A 17,296-nucleotide genomic window follows, 5' to 3' on the forward strand; every position below is an offset into this window, starting at 1 on the left:
ACCCTATACCTACTTCCCTGGTTGTAAGTCTCATTTAACTTTATATGTGGAGGATTGGACTGTATAAGAAGTGATTTCTACAATGGATCCATGCATTGTGGTTTTTAAGCATACCCCATAGGTGAAATATAATCTATTGCTTGTCTTCTGTAGGTTTGAGACTCAATTCAGAAAGTATTAAGGTGTTCTATATTTCTAATTACACTTTCACTTAGTATTTATATGACATAGCTCATATGCCCAAGATTGCGTTCACATGCATCCATAAACCATATACTTTTGAAAGATTTCTTATGAAAATTGTAGCAGAAATGAATGTTAAACTGAAAACTTTTCATTTTAGCTGCCTATAAATTCTGATCTTGTTTCACAGAAATTCATCATGTTCTATTTGTGAAATTACTGGCTCCCTTCTTTATGGAACATTATTTGTGTATTATATTCTTTTATGACAAGAGAAATTGCAGTACATTTTTCAGTAGTCTGCAAATTTCATTTGGAGCTCAAGCTTCATTGTTGTTAGTGTCACAGATATTACAAGTTTAACTGAAGCAAAGTCAACATGTTTTCATAAGTTGCTTTTCATCCAGAAGTGCTTAAGATCAATTTGTATTCCATTTGTGTTAATAGCACTTCTTTCTTTCTTTCTTTCTTTCTTTCTTTCTTTCTTTCTTTCTTTCTTTCTTTCTTCCTTCCTTCCTTCCTTCCTTCCTTCCTTCCTTCCTTCCTTCCTTTCTTTCTTTCTTTCTTTCTTTCTTTCTTTCTTTCTCTCTCTCTCTCTCCCTCTTTCTCTCTCTCTCTCTCTCTCTCTCTCACACACACACACTCTTTCTGTTTGTTTGTTTATGTGTTGTAGCAACAGCAGCAGTAGGTGGTAGACATTTAAAGCACCCACACATCTGCTATACATGGTGAACACAGTCCCATCACACAGGACAATAAAGGTACCATTTGAAATGTGTACAGCACTTCGCTCCTGCATTTTAACTTTGGTCACTCATCAAGAACCCTTATCACTGTGTTTTATGAGATGTAAGAAAGTAGCCTGTACAAATGGTCGGACATAATGCTCTTTTTTGTAATTTACAGTTGAATTTATCCAAGAACCAGACTTTGAAACTTGTTCTTTAGCAATGACCAAACTTCCCCAGGAATTTTTGCGATGACTGATTCTGAGAATAGTAGAAATATAGTCATTTTTGCTCAGTTTCTAAATTCACTAGTATATCCAGCCCTATATCTCATTGACAATGAACTCCAGGACCCCTCTCACCAAGTGGCTTCTATGTAACAGGGATTTGTCAGTGGCAGCAGCAGAGAAATTGGTTCTTCTGCCCTTCTATCTCTTCTTCCTCTCTTCCAAATTTCTAGCAGCTGGAATACTGTGGGCCATACTAGATGTTAATCCTAATGCCTAGGTGGCAACCACATCAGAAGATTTTTCAGTTTAACACCATGTATGGACACCTTTGATTTTCATCAGAACAACATCCGTCCACAGTTTAGCATTCATCTCTGTAGCCATAACCCTAAGAAAATCACCCCTAGTAGCATAGAAAGCCAGCTACTTATGTGAAGTGGGGTTGTGGTGGCCCTGGTCTGCACAACTGAATTATAAACCAGCTTTATATATTGCACATGTAAGTGCATATGTTATGGATTATTCTGCACATAAACACCATGACGGTTCTCAGGTTTTGTGGTACCCTTGGTCAAAATGCTCCCTGTGTGGGTTTATCTCTTCCTCGCCGCTGTTACTGTTCTCCATCCTCCTTTCACTGCTCCCTCATTCAAAGAAGGCATGTATAAGCAATGGAGTGGAGCAGGAGGGCTCAAGAACTGGCAGAATTCCCCTACTTGGATGTGGGCCTCAGCAGATACCCAGCGTTGCTGACCCATGACACTGCCAACCATCTTCATTTTGTTGTATGTTTGAGCTATGTCTATCATAGTTATGTGTGGCATTTCAAGGTAACAGAACTTCAGCTGCAGAGTTTAAAACAGTCCTTGGATTACAGTACATCTCTGTTGGTGATTCTTAACCTTACTTTATTTTACTTGGAAGGAATCCCTGTGCTCTTTGGTGTTTAATTCTAGTGCAGGTAAATCCCAAACATTGCTTCAGAAGCTTATGCCATGCCCAAGTCCTTCAGTCTCTGTAACTTTTCCATTCATGTATTAGCTCTTCTCCATGCACATATTAATTAAAGTTAGCTTCCCCCCTTAATTCTGCTCGCAATACAGTTCAGAGGCTCATTATTTCGGTGACTCTTTCAGACAAAATATATGTCTCTGAACTCTTTTGCCTTGTGAATAAATGGAATTCACTTACTAGGCAGCATTATTCCGGGGTGGATTTTTTTATAAAAAAAAATGCTCATACATACAAGACTGTAAGTGGAATATTAAAGGCAATTGCACTTGTAACAAATAAAAGAATTATTAATTAAAAGATAAGTAATTGTGTCAGAGTAAAGTATGGCATGCTGTAATCTCCATTCTAACTAACAGCTTCGGTTTAATTAAAAGTACTTAGGATCATAAAATGTTAATGTTATGTACCAGCCATGCAGCAATAAAGAATGGTGTGACATTATTTAAGGTGCATCCCTGGGATTCTAGAATGCTGTGATTTAGCCAGGCTGCTTAGAGAATGGTGACATTTTAAAATTTATTTTTACAGTTCCCTTCAAGAATGCTTTGGAAAGCATTTTGCAAAACCATAAACAATGGCACACATACAAAATTTGACTCCAAGTCAAAGGCTTTTGAAAAGCTTTTGTCCTGTGGTCAAGAAATACCACTCACCAAAAGCTAGCAGGGTGCCTCTTCAGGCATTATTGCTTACACAAATACACTCAGATCAGTGGGAGATTGTGGCCTTGGCTCATGTTCAGATCTGATGCCAGATCCCATGGAGAAAGCAGCAAGGCCCACAGAGCTTCTAGTGAGCAGCTTGCTTCAGCAAAGGCTGAGATTAGACTGAACCATTGTAAGCTTCTGCCCCTCTTGTGGCTAACTTTAGGGTCTTAAAATGCCAACCCTCTTTCCTGAAGATAGGCACTCCTCCTCCATTCAGTAGCCTCCCACCAGGTGCTCCCCTTGCACCACAATGGACCAATGAATTTTGCAATGCAGTTCTCTAGCCAAGTAATGTTTACAAAATGCATATCTTAGTGAAAATGACAGAAATGCATTACATATGGGGAAATTGTTTTTGCCCAATTTCGAAATCATATATAAAAATGTATTAGGAGAAATTATCACTAAAAAGCTGGTGAAGTTGCATGAGAATTTCTCCCTTCTTTTTTAAAAACCAAATTTCTGCAGAACTGAATTTAAGATGAGAAAATGATGACGACGACGACAACAACAACAACAACAACATTTTTTTATTTATATCCCGCCCACCCCAGCTGAAGTGGCTCAGGGTGGCTAACAACAATAAAATAATACAAGATTCTAAAATCATTTCATTATAAAATTAATTCAAATCAAATTAATGGCAACCATTGGGCTAGAGAGAAACTGAGAAACTGAGAAACTGAGAAACCGAAAGGCTCAAGTTGGACAGATCTGTCCACCCTTGTTCACCACATAACTGCAGTGTGCATAAACTTGATACCATTTGCAACCTGATGTACAAGACACATTTGAGCAACCTCTGGTCCACTGGCTGCATAAGGCTCTTACAAGCCATTCTCTGTTCTCTCTCTCTCTCTCTCTCTCTCTCTCTCTCTCTCTCTCTCTCTCTCTCTCACACACACACACACACACAGAGAGAGAGAGAGAGAGAGAGAGAGAGAGAGAGATATTATTCCCACTACTCAATTTTGCTTCCTGGTGTTACCCTACTCATCAAAAACACAGCTGTTTGCTGGGCTGGAGGGAGTACAGTTCTGATGGACAGATAAAAAACAAAAGGATGCATCCAGAGAGCAAAAAAAATTATTTGGGACAATACATGCTATTATACAATAAAATGTAAATGCATTGTATTGTATTTTGCATAGAATTAAAATAATGGTTTATGGAGTATCTTTCCAAAGTTAAAATTCCATGTGGAAAACAAAAAGAGAGAGGCTAATAAGTTGCATCTGGCTTTGTGAGAATTATTTTTTGCAGTGGCTAATAATAGAAGTAGAGTATTATTAAGTCTTGAAATATATCCTTTGCTGTTAATGGAATACAATTTGTGACCCATCAGGTCATTCTCCTTTTAGCATCTGCAATATCAACTAAGTGCTCCTAGTAGTTTGAAAATGCTTTGTGATATAAATGGATGATCCCCTTATTATAGTCGTGACAACTTAGATATTTCATGCTTGCATAAATTCATAATTTGTGTGATTTAAATACAGTATTAACATCTTCCAAAGCAAACAGGGACACTAACACTATTGTAAATAATGCTGGCATTAAAATAAAGCAGAAGGCTTTTGTGCTTCTTTTGACGGGGTGGGAATAATAAGTACTACATCCAGCAAGGTGTATGTGACTGGGAGTGGGACTGGTGCAGTGAGTTCAGTGGGTGGTTGCAATGGTGCTAGTGCAATCTGAAAGGCATTTTGTAATGGAAAAAAAATGGTTATGTATTTGGTCTAATGTTTGGTGGTGTCACCCATCTAATGAACTTTTTAGGTCTCACCTTGATATCAAATATACCTGCACTGAGTGTGAAAAGGTTAAATAAATAAATAAAAATGTCACAGAACATAAATATATGAACAGCATATCCCATAATTTTAATGATTTACTTCATTTTATGGTTTTATCCCAGGACTGTGAGGACAGTTCAGTGGTCTAGCTAGCTGTGGTTCGATTTCTTGTCATTTACTATAATATATAGAAACAGGGGACTAGTATCACGATCCTGTAAATGTGTACTTAGGGGAAGGTCTATTTAGTTCAATAGGCTTACTGTTAGGTACAGTGCTACAGCCTAACAATGAAATCCTTTGCATGTCTGCTTGTAAGTCAAAATCATTCAATGGGGTTCATTCACAAATAAGTGACTATAGAGTTGCAGCCTTAGAACGTCGCTTGGAAAAATACATCTTTTCTCTCAGAGTTTTGATGAATTTTAGCAGTTTGTTGGGTATTCCATTTAAAAAAAAATCTGTAAAGTGATGAAATTGCTGACCTGGGTGATGACAGCCCCAAACAATGATTGCTGTCAGACAAAGACTACCTTTTATCTTGGAACTTGAGAAATATTAAAGCAAAGTCAACTGTAAGCTATTTGATTTCTTTAAAAATCGGTCTTTCAATTATCTTTCTATTTAGATCCATTTTTATTGCACAAAGGAGAGCCAAAAATACGTGTTGTGTGTATGTCACAATCCCATTTTCTGATGAAAGATCTCTCCTTTGTAGTGCATAAAAAATAATCATCGAATTGAGACTTTACAGTGAAAGACATGCCGTTCCTTGCCCTTTGCATCGTAGGCCATGAGTGTTGTAACTGAAAATCTAGACAGTTAAGTAGTGGAAGAAAGTTCACATTCCGTATGAAGTTGTTGTATGGTCCAGAAGGTTTCTATGGGTGAATTCAGACATGGTAATATTGTGTTAGCTTAACTCATTATACTGCTAGCATTTCTGACCCATTTTCTAATGCTCTTTTCACTTCTTTCCACACACGATTCTACCTTGAAAACAGCAGTGTGCTGATATACTGCACCAAATTCTTTGAGGAAGTGGTTATGGTAAAGATCAGTATGACCACTGAGAATTTAGGAAAAGAAATTTACTACTTACATAAGGATGTGTGTTTGTTCACAGTCCATTATGTACATTGCTTTACCTAATGACTTAAAAGGCAAGAGTTTCAACAAAATGGTCACTCACACAGCAATATTATGGAGAACTACCAAGCCTTAACCCTATACCTTACATATGGTTTCCATTTGACTAAGGTTGCACATAGTTACAATGCAGCTCCATAACCTATGTGGTCCAAATCTTGTACCACAAACTCACAAAGTGCTTAAAAGTAAGGCACTATTCTCTTTTCTTCATCTCTTTTGCAGATTCTACACGACGGAGAAATATTAATCTGCCTTATAGGATGTTTCTGGATTACACATGTAACCAAAAGCCTGTGTGAGAGATGCATAGGAGGCATTAGGAAGAATACTTCACCTATGTGCTCTATGTGATGGTGACCTGTAGACTACAACTAATCTAGAATGTGGCAGCTAGACTGGTGCCTGGGAGCAGCCACCAAGACCATATAACACCAGTCCTGAAAGACCTACATTGGCTCCCAGAATGTTTCTGAGCACAATTCAAGTGTTGGTGCTGACCTTTAAAGCCCTAAACGGCCTCGGCCCAGTATACCTGAAGGAGCGTCTCCACCCCCATCATCCAACCCAGACACTGAGGTCCAGCTCCGAAAGCCTTCTGGCGGTTCCCTCACTGCGAGAAGTGAAGTTACAGAGAACCAGGTAGAGGGCCTTCTCGGCAGTGGCACCCACCTGGTGGTACACCCTCCCACCAGATGTCAAGGAAATCTGACTTTTAGAATACATTTGAAGACAGTCCTGTTTAGGGAAGTTTTTTGTGTCTGTTGTTTTGTTTGTTTGTTTGTTTTAATATGCTATAAGCCACCCAGAGTGGCTGGGGAAATCCAGCCATATGTGTGGGGTGTTAATAATAAAATAATAATAATAATTATTATTATTATTATTATTATTATTATTACTACTACTACTACTACTACTACTACTACCATCCAGCACTAAGAGGGAGTTGGCCTAGTTGAGCTTCAAGGCTTCTCCCAGCTGTATCATTCTATATGTATGCTAGTGGTTCCATGTACTTGCAACATGCAATGGTAGCTTCAGTTGCAGAATAGCTTCAGTTGCGTAGACTCCACATATCTGTTCCAATGAACAGACAAATCTGGGACTTCAGTCCATCACAATGACAGTCAGTCCCACTGAATCAGAGAAGTCTCTGATTCAGCTCCATTGTAGTTGTGAAGCTGTTATTAATCACAACATAGGAGATTGTAGCCCATCAATATTGCTGAAATAACACTTCTGTTAAGGGTGCAGCCTTTCATAGCTGTAATTTCCTGGCATTTTTGGACCTTTAGAATGAATGTGGAAAGCCCATAACAGAACATGTTAAAACCAAAGATTGATGGTTTATTGTTAAAACATATTTTGTTGTTTCATTGCAGGAGGCTAACACGGCACCCACTCTGGAATTCTTGAGCTAATTCGTTGTGGATATTTTTGCAAGCTTATTCTCTCCCATGTTTCCTGGCTGCTAGGCAATCAGTATTTGACAGTACAGGGAAACTTGCCATGAAGTGATCTATTGATTCTGCATGTTGACACCATTTACACTGTTTGTTATTATCTGTAGTTATGTGATGAATTTGCTGTGGTTATTCATGAGCAATATCTGATCTTAAATGGCGGCTATAAATTGTTCGCTTCCTGCATATGTTTTTCTTCACCTATGCTATGCATATGTAGGATGTTTACCATGCCATTACTTTAGTTACATCTAAGGTTTTGCATCTATGATGAGATGACACAGGCAAATGAATTAAGGATATGTTCTTTCAGATCAAGCTTCATGGGGCCATAATCCATTTCTACTCTTACTAAGATAGGTAGATGAATGCAAATATTTTTTACATTTGCAAATGTAGTTGATAGATACGATCATTCGTTAAAAGAATGTGCTGCATTCTAAACATGTCTTTGGTATATATACAGTCTGATATTTATTTTTATCGCAACGTTTGCGAATACACATTTTGCAGTTTCTAAAATATAATGCTCCTTGTACAGTTTACCATGTTATTCTGGTAGGGGCTATTTCTAGGTCAGAATTATAAACAACCACAGGAAAATTAAAATAAAATTATGTTATATTTTATTCAGCACTTATTGTCATTATCTCCTCTCTACAGAAATGTATTTGTATCATTACAGAATGCAAGACTATGTCTCTACTGAAATTACAGATAATTCTAATAATGCCATTATGTTTATTACTGGTTCAAGCACAAATCGTTGGATCATGCACATAAATAAACATTCATATTGAATTTATATATAGTTTTGAATAACAACAGAGGTTGCGGAAGTGAAGCAAAAAGAAGAGAATATTGCAGAGAAGTAGACATACAGTGCTATCCCATCCATGTTTACTCAGAAGTAAGTTCCGCTGTGTTCAGTGGGGCTATCTTATGGGCAGTCCTTTGCACGTTTACTCAGAAGGAAGTCAAACACTGTCCATTAGAGTTTACTCCTAAGTCAATGTGCATAGGATTGCAGCCTAAAACCTAATTGATGTATATATTGCATAACAGACTTTTAAAAAAATGCATCAGTTGAACATGCTACATTAAACAAAATGCTAGATAAGGCTAACATGGTGTACTGGTGTTGCACTAGTACTTGGGAGACCAGGGTTCAAATCCACATTGAGCTATAAAGTTTCCTGGCTAACCTTGGTCAGTCATAGTTTATCAACCTAACCCACCTTTGTGAGAATAAATGGAGAGCAGGAGAGCCATGCATACCAAGCTCTTTAGAGGAAAGGTTTTATAGAAATAAGAAGGAAGGAAGGAAGGAAGGAAGGAAGGAAGGAAGGAAGGAAGGAAGGAAGGAAGGAAGTCACCCTGTCTGTGGGATGCCTGGAGCACAGCACTAGTAGGACCCACCACGGGTGACCGACTGAGAAGATCTTGGAAAAGTTCTGCCAGTGGCGATTGGGAGAGCTGGGAAGTCTTGGTGGAGGAAATTCAGAGATGCATAGCTGAACATTGCTAGAAGAAGAGGTGAAGAAGGCCACAGTGATCGTGAATTTTTATTTTGTTAAAATTCACCCTGCCCTTCCATCAAATGGTACGCAAGGCAGCTGCCAGGAACCAGTAGTGGTAGGGGCCCACCCAAGTACGCCCCGCCCCCCAACATGGTGCTGGCCTTGATGGGGCAAGAACATGTAACATTTGTTCAGCAACAAAAGCAGACCCACATTTATGACTGAAACAGAGGCTTATGGCTGCATCCCCGCCAGCCAGTGACTCGTCTGGTGAACAGGTCTAATCATTCATCTGCAGATCACTATTTTATTAGACTCCATCTCCTTCTATTTTTATTGAAATATTTAATTTAAACAACATACTGTCTGACTTACTCCTTTTGTTTGCTCTCCCCTGCTTGTTAAATAAATCCCAGTTCTTGTTTTTTTATTCTGTTCTCTGTCTGTGATTTGCTGCCTACAAGTGACCTCACTGCTCCCTGTAGCCTCTGGCTCAGCTCTTATTTTTCATCAGGAAGATTCATGCTTTTAAATCACTGATTTTATATATATATATATATATATATATATATATATATATATATATATGAATGAATGAAAAAACCCTCGCTATAGTAAGATCTGTACTACACCACTTCCCCTTATCTGTTTACCTGGTACCAAACCTGATGGCTTATAGGCACCAGTAAAAACTTTTTTACTTTCCCAGGCTTTGGATATGATTGGTGATTATATGATTTATTGCCACTTTTTTACTACTGCTGCTGATTTTTTGGTGTGTGTTTTTATGCTTTGTATATTTTATTTTTATAACAGATGTTTCAGTGTGATATTGCATGCTGCCTTCAAAATTTGAAATTGAAAGTTGGGATAATAATAATAATTTAAATGAATAAATATGTGTTCCAGATCCCTTTTTGAGCTCGTGTATATCACAGCGAACAAGATCCATGACAGCTCACATTAGTCATTTCATTTAAATGCAGGATTCAGAAGGAGGAGTGATTTATGTTTGCAAAGTCACTTAACTAACACAGAGAGAAAGGAAATGCTGATAACACTTTACTATGCAAACTGAAGAAACGAAAGAAAATGTATAATTTGCGAAGGAAGGAACACAGAGGTTATGTCTTTCTTACTTGAGACTTTGTTCTTAGCAAGGAGACATTCAACCAAACATACAGAGGAAAATTTCACAGTTAATCAGAACACAAGCCACCTCAGTAAAGTTCATTCCACTCTGCCCAGCGGTGGAGCAAGCCGATTGGGCGCCTGGGGTGGCACGCATGCACGGGGCTGGGCCAGCTGGGGCAGGACACTCCATGGGGCCTCTGAGGTGTCTGCCTGCCTCCTCCCACTCAGACACCCTACAACTGAGGGGGAGGCGGCGGGGGGACCATTTGGGGCAGCGCGGAGCCTGCAGGCACCCAAGCCACCGCGTCACTGCAGGCCCCACGGTGAGTGCCGCCTGGCATTTTGTCACCCCTCTCAGTGGTGACACCCCCTTCCTCCACACCTGACTCTGCCTGGTTGCTAAGCAACACCACAACTTGGTTAGCTGATTTACTAATAACAGCATTAACTCTAAAATTGCACACTGAATGATCTGTGCTGTTGCACTTCCAACAATTTATATCTCAGGATCAAGTGTGTTTAAAAATAACATCCAACCCCAAAGGGGTTCTGAAATTCTAGCATGTAAGAACTGGGTTTTTCCCCTGAAAAAGTGCAGTATTTCTTAGGATTTAAATGTTTGGCTATGTGTAGTGGTCACAATCCACCAGAATTAGGCACACTGAAACCCATTTACTTTCACCTAAAGTCAAGGGGTTAAATTCAGCATTGATTCCTTGAAAAGGTTCTCAAACAGTGGATGAAACAGAACAATAGTAGGTTTCTTGGGATGGAAAGAGAAACCGGCTCTCTAGCTGGGTCTAGTTTTGCATAGCGTGTTCTCATTAAAGGAGAGCACGGGTTGCGGATGGGGCCAAGCAAAAACACCCACAGTTGCCAGGCAGGTTAGATGCAAGGGGCTTGGATCAGATTGGTGGTTGGTGTTACTGGGGTAAATTTGATGTTGCCAATTTAGGGGTGGGATCAGAGGTTATTTAAACAAGGTCCACAGCATGTTCCTTTCTCTTTCGCTGTGGACACCGGATCACCCGCCCGCCCTCCCTTGATTGGGCTTGTGCTTTGACCTTGCTATGCCTGTCATGGGGTCGTCCGCATTGGTGCGGGGGCCTGGTAGGAATTTTTCCTTTTGGCTGATTAGTGTGTGCCAATTGGGTTTTGCCTACTGCGTAGCAAATCGTCACAACTTGTAAGGTTGGCGGTTAGGCATTGGTTAAATTGGTTGGTGGAGGGGTATGGATTGGCTGTGCCTGCCCCTCCAATGCTGCTGCTGCACGGGAATTCCGTTAAAGGAATTCAGGGGCTTACCATCCTCTCGTCCAAACCCCTGGAATCGGGTGCGGGCCGCGTAAGCTCCTGGGAGCATGCGGGGAGTAGCTGAGGGTCTGTGTCGCAGCTCCAGTTGTCCCTGATCTTGTTCCTCCGCACTGGCTCTCGCTGGAATCCGGGAGTCAGTGCTGTCCCCCAAGGCGGGGGGGACAGCTAGTCATAACCAATGCCTAAGCAAGGACTCACAATTTGTATGTTAATAAAGTTGTGGCCAAAATTATGCCAAAAACCTTAAACAAAAATTATGTGTGATGTGTGAGTTATTGGGGTAGGGGTGTTTTGGGGACCTCAGCACGCAACTGGTATCACAGGAAGAGCGGCAGTTTGCAAAATGAAATTTAAAACTAAAAGATCCCTTTGTGTTCTTTTTAAAAATGTGTTGGCAGGGGTGGACTCAGACAGATGCTCAGATCGTCATTTGCCAGGTTGAGACTTACTGCTATATAATTTTTTAAAAAATGGATAATTACAAGCTAATAAAACTAAGCTTAAAAAGACAAGGGGAAAAACATGTGAGAAAAACTGTAACAAGTTCTGAAGAAAATATATGTGTAAATGAGCACTATTTCTGAAACTACCTTGTAATAAATATTACAAACAAACTGCATGAGGCCACGTCTCCAATCTCCATCTTTTCCTAGCAGAGCAGGCTCTAGAATGCTTTAAGTTCTAGTGGTGGGATGGAGTTTGAAGCTACCTGAAACACTAAGGAGGAAGAGTGCAAGGGCAGGGAGAATAGAAAGCACAGGAGGAGGAAAAGGAGAGAAACATTGGTTTCTTATATTGATAGGTGTTACATCTTGTCATTTCCCAATGGAAAACTTCAAATGGTCAACATGACAGACAGGCCCAGCACTACCCTGGAAATTTGTTAGGTAAGACTCAGGCAACCCCTTTCCAAGTCCATGCTGAATTGTATTCTGTATGCTTGAGTATAAATGTGATTTGTATTTGGTTTTCATCTTGCAGAACTAAATTCTTTTCTAGTGTGCCCTAAATCATTGGAATATCTAGTCAGCTTATTATCACTTTCTCAGACTTCTTCAAGCATCTGATAAAGTAGACCACTTGGGCCACATTCACACCATACATGTAACACATTATGATACCACTTTAAACAGTCATGGCTTCAAAGAATTCTGGGAGCTGTAGTTTGTTCAGGGGAGTGAAAGTTGTTTAGAGACCACTATACTACTCCCAGAGCTACAATCCCCACAGTTTCCCGTGGAGAGGGATTGATTGTTAAATCACTCTGAGAATTGTAGCTCTGTGAAGGGATTAGGGGCTGCCTGACAATTCTTAGAAGCCTTAACAAACTGCAGCTCCCAGAATTCCTTTGGGAAGCCATGGCTGCTTAGAGTAGTATCATTGTGGCCTTAACGTATGGTGTGAATGTGGCCAAAATGTGCACAGCTTGCGACTCACCAAGCTAAACCCAGGTGACTACCTTGCCAGATGCTCGACAACCCTATTTTTGCTGCCTTAAGAGAGGTACAAAATAGGATGTCCTGGCAGACCACTGCACCTGGTTTGTCACAAATTGTTATAAGCAGGAGTGTCTCTACAGTCTACACGCACCATTTGAGAACTTTTGGGGTCCCTGGCCCCCTCAAAAAGTTTATTGGGTGGGTCAAAGGGACCTCAGCCCGTAGGAGTTGAGTCCTATGGTTATACACCTATACTAGACATTGGGCTACAAATTGGTAAGCCAATAAACACACCACAACACGATTTTGTTTTCTTGCTGCTAATAAGTATTCCAGCTACTCTGTTGACCTTTGGCAAGGCTTCCATTTCATTTTTTGAAAGGTGCTGCAGAATTTAGAAGAGCTAACTTACCTGAGCAGAAGTGCCTTTCTTTTCGGCAAGGCATCTTTGGATCCAACGCCATACAGCTGGTGAAAAAAGGTGAAAGAGGCTTTCTTAATGATAAGCAGTAGATCAGGACTTTTGGTTGCCAGAGTACCATTTGTTGGTCCTTTCTTTATTAACCAACTATCTTTGGAATACAGAAAGCTGCCTTATGCTGAGTCAGACCATTGGTCCTCCTATCTCAGTACTGCTAGTAGAGGTCCTGCATGGTCCCAGGATGTCAGGGATAGATCTGAACACTTTCACATGCAAAACATGTTCTCTACCACTGAGCTACAGCTCTTCCCTCTGAATTGTCTATTGGATTGACACTCTTCCTATTGTGCAGAGATTTCATTTCAGAATGTGTTATTAATGTTCAGCATCAGTATTCTTTTCTCTTCCATTCCAGAAGCTTGATTCTTAAGACTAAGCCTCTTTCATCACATCTTCTGTCTCGAATGCTGTAATTTTATAGGAAGAGACAAGAATCAGCAAAACTACTGACATAACAGAATGGACCATATAGCAATATTGAGCAAGCTGAAAGAAAATATGAAGTTGACAAACAGAAATAAGCACCAGAAAATGATCAATTTTATGCCTCCGAATGACTGTGACTTCCCCCCTCTTAATTGGTTTACAAACCATGGCTCTGTTTTTGTCTCTCCTCTGTATTATAGCATGTTATCTCACAACCCAAAGACTAGAAGCACTAACATTTGTTCCATTCTGAAAGTCTTCAGACGTGCCCTAACAATGACAGAGCAGAAGAGACAGGTAGCATAGCCCATTCTCCCTGCTCATATGATCCTAACTGCATAAGGGGGAATGCCTGAATACAGTGGTGGACAAGGGTACTATGGTGCCCTGTGCAAGGCCAAAGTTTGGAGACAAACCTTCCCCCCCCCATCCTCACACTGCCTTCCCAAAGACAGGTAAGGAGGTACCCAGCTTTGGAAATGAGGTGTTAGGGCTTTGGTAGGGTCCTAGCACTCTCCCACCTCCTTCCCAAAGCTGGGAAAGTACAAACTAGGGTAAGGAAAGGAGGATGGAAGACTATAGGACCCTGTTAGCAGGGCCGTCTTACCCATAGGTGCTAGGGGTGTAGTAGGGCACCCGGGCACCAGGCCAAGATTCCAGGGCCCGAGAGTTGAGTCCAGGGAAGAGCCTGCCCATTGGTCAGAGCGCTGTGGTGGGCTCTTCTGCTGTGCAAGTTCGGGGGCGACTGAGCCAGCGAGACACTGAGGCGACCAGTTGGCTCTGCCCTCCTGCACACCTGGAACTGGGCAACCTGGGGGGGGGCATCGAGCGGATCTTTGCACCCTGGCACCACATATGCTTCAGACAGCCCTGCCTGTTAGAGCCTCATGCATCCTCCCCAAAGCCCAGCACCTTGCTTACCAGACTTTGAGATGCGCCCCCTTGGCTCAGCATCCAATGTATGCGCACCATTCCAACAGCCCTAAATCCACCCTTGCATGAATGGGATTAATTTTTTTACCCAAGTTTGGGGCTCGGAATAACTTGGTCCTGCTTCTGGAGTAGCATCACTGAGCTAGTAACCTGTCATTCATTGGATCTTGATCCTAAGGCTTTGCTGAGATTACACATGCACAGCTTGCCATGGTTTCTGTTTAACATCTTTCTTTTCCCTCGTCACTGGGCTTTGTCCAGCTGCAGGTAGTGGAGAGGACAGAAGGTGAATAAAGAGATGCAAGTGGAGGGAGCCATGAACTGCAAAGTTTGTGCCAACTGTAAAATTTTAGAAAATATGCAAGTTGAACTGGAAGATGAGTGAAGCAAAATATGAACATCAAACCCATGCAACTATAACAGAATGTAACTGGAAAATCTGCATGACTCTATGTTCTAGTTGCTACTATGAAGGTGGTTTTATGCTCCTATTTGATTATCTGATGTTCCAATGGATTTCTTTGGTATAGTCACATGTGATCATCTGTACATTCACTTAATGCTCAACCACTCCTTAACTGCACTAGACTAGTATTTGTCAGGAGACTATGCTGTAAAAATAAAAAATAAAAATAAAACAAAATTCCAACCCTTGAGTGTGCTTTTTCATATATTCTTTGTAGGCGCCTCCTACATTTTGAATAAAGTTGTGTGTACAAACTAAATCACCATTGCAAGTCTCTGACAACACTTATATATTATGCTTGAAATATTGCTTTTCCTTGCAGGAATGACATCCATAATCTTTCTTGGTCACATTGCTGATTAAGCATATGCTACATAGATTTAAGATGCCATTGATACAATGGCTATATTACTGAATTCAATAGGAGATAAAAATGAAAACTTAGGGAGATTTGCATGCTTTGAGAAAGCAGCACATAGGTAAAGAACCATTACAATCACGATGGGCCAGCCAGATTATATAAATCTGGTGCTAACTGCACTCTGCAAAAGTCTATTTTCATTAAAAACTCATTCTTAATGAAAATTCAACAGCACATTTGAACCACTTTATAATACAGATAGATGGAAAGAGATATTTATTAGGTGGATGTCACAATCCAAAAATGTACTTTAGGCTCATTGTGGCTCATTTATTTATATTTCTTGGAAAAGCATGTAACTTTTGGAAGTTCCGTGTGTTTTAAAAGTAGTTTGCCATGTGGTACTTGAAGCTGCTTTGTGAGAAATGCAAGTCGAAAGCATTCTGAATGTGAATAACAAAATGTGGAATGGTTTGGATTAAGGGCATAGAAAAGTTAATCAAAATTTGTTATTTTTCTATAGCCACCTGAATGCTGCCCTTTTCACTTCTTTATGCAAAATGATAAGATCGTATCTTTTATTATTCCTTTTTCTTAAGTGATGAGAGGCTATGTTTTTCATAGGAATAGCTAACTCCCACTTTTTTTGCCCAAGGACCACATCTATTCTTGGCCAACCCTTAGGGGGCTTCTTTGATGCTGGTGCATCAAAAATGGGTTTGGCTCCCCACAGTCTTGTACACGCACACCCAACCAAATGTACAGGAGTTGCAGGATGTGCACAAAGAACACCAAGACATACAGGACACACAACCAAAAGAATTTAAGTGATAGCACTTTCAATGGCAAATTGGCAATGCACTTTTCCACCCCACACTTCCAAATTGACAATGCTATGAAGCTCTGACCCGAGTGAGTAAGTGTGTTCTTGACCTGACTAAAATGCAAGGCTATAGTGGGAAAAGAAGAGCTCAGCTTAACCCTTAAGCAGTGATTAGAATCTTGATCCTGACCATGCATCTTGGCTGTCCTTTGGAAAAGTATAAGCTTTGCTCCTGTCATTATTTCCTGTTGGTCTGTACTGCTGGTTACACCCACTTCCTTTTGCATACCTTAAGGGAATTTAGGATATCTTTATTCTTTAGGGCTAAGAATGTGTCAGTGTATTATGACTGGGTGCTGCCTGCATATTATCACTTTGTATGGTGCTTGAGGAGACTCTTGAGAGTCCCATGGACTGCAAGAAGATCAAACCTATCCATTCTTAAGGAAATCAGTGCTAAGTGCTCACTGGAAGGACAGATCGTGAAGCTGAGGCTCCAATACTTTGGCCACCTCATGAGAAGAGAAGACTCCCTGGAAAAGACCCTGATGTTGGGAAAGATGGAGGGCACAAGGAAAAGGGGACGACAGAAGACGAGATGGTTGGATAGTGTTCTCAAAGCTACCAGCATGAGTTTGACCAAACTGCAGGAGGCAGTGGAAGACAAGAGTGCTTGGCGTGCTCTGGTCCATGGGGTCATGAAGAGTCGGACATGACTAAATGACTAAACAACAACAAAACCTACTGTTAAAGTGTCTTGACAAATGCAAGGTGGTTCTTTTAAATGAGATTCAGAAGTAATACAAAACACAAGTGAGTGAGAAGGTTAAAGATTTTATTGTAAACAGCAAGTGATATATACATACCAAGCAAGCACCTCAATCTGGAAGCCCTCAAGAAGTGGTGAAGTGACTTCCCCAGGTAGCCTCAGTTTGCACAGCCTCGTGGCCATCAGTCCATGATGAGCTTCTCAGACTCTGCCCAACGCCATCTGATTTATAGATAGCTAGCCTGTTAGCCTGCATGGCTTGCTCGACTGACTACGTGCAGATTATTCATTAGCCACCTCTCCCAATGCCTCACATTCTCCAAAAAATGTCTAACATCAAAGAAGGTGAAGGTACCCAGT

The 17,296-nt window shown here is 40.6% G+C and overlaps 1 long non-coding RNA gene across 1 annotated transcript; it reads left to right on the forward strand.

The window, feature by feature from the left end:
• Positions 1–12,585: 12,585 nt before the first annotated feature.
• On the forward strand, positions 12,586–15,166 carry LOC310767344. The gene is made up of 3 exons (XR_014550877.1): positions 12,586–12,741; positions 13,785–13,881; positions 14,779–15,166. It is a non-coding gene; the product is annotated as an uncharacterized lncRNA (long non-coding RNA).
• Positions 15,167–17,296: the final 2,130 nt, after the last annotated feature.

This window comes from Podarcis filfolensis (assembly GCF_964270895.1).
Source record: "Podarcis filfolensis genome assembly, chromosome: 7".
Classification (NCBI taxonomy): domain Eukaryota; kingdom Metazoa; phylum Chordata; class Lepidosauria; order Squamata; family Lacertidae; genus Podarcis; species Podarcis filfolensis.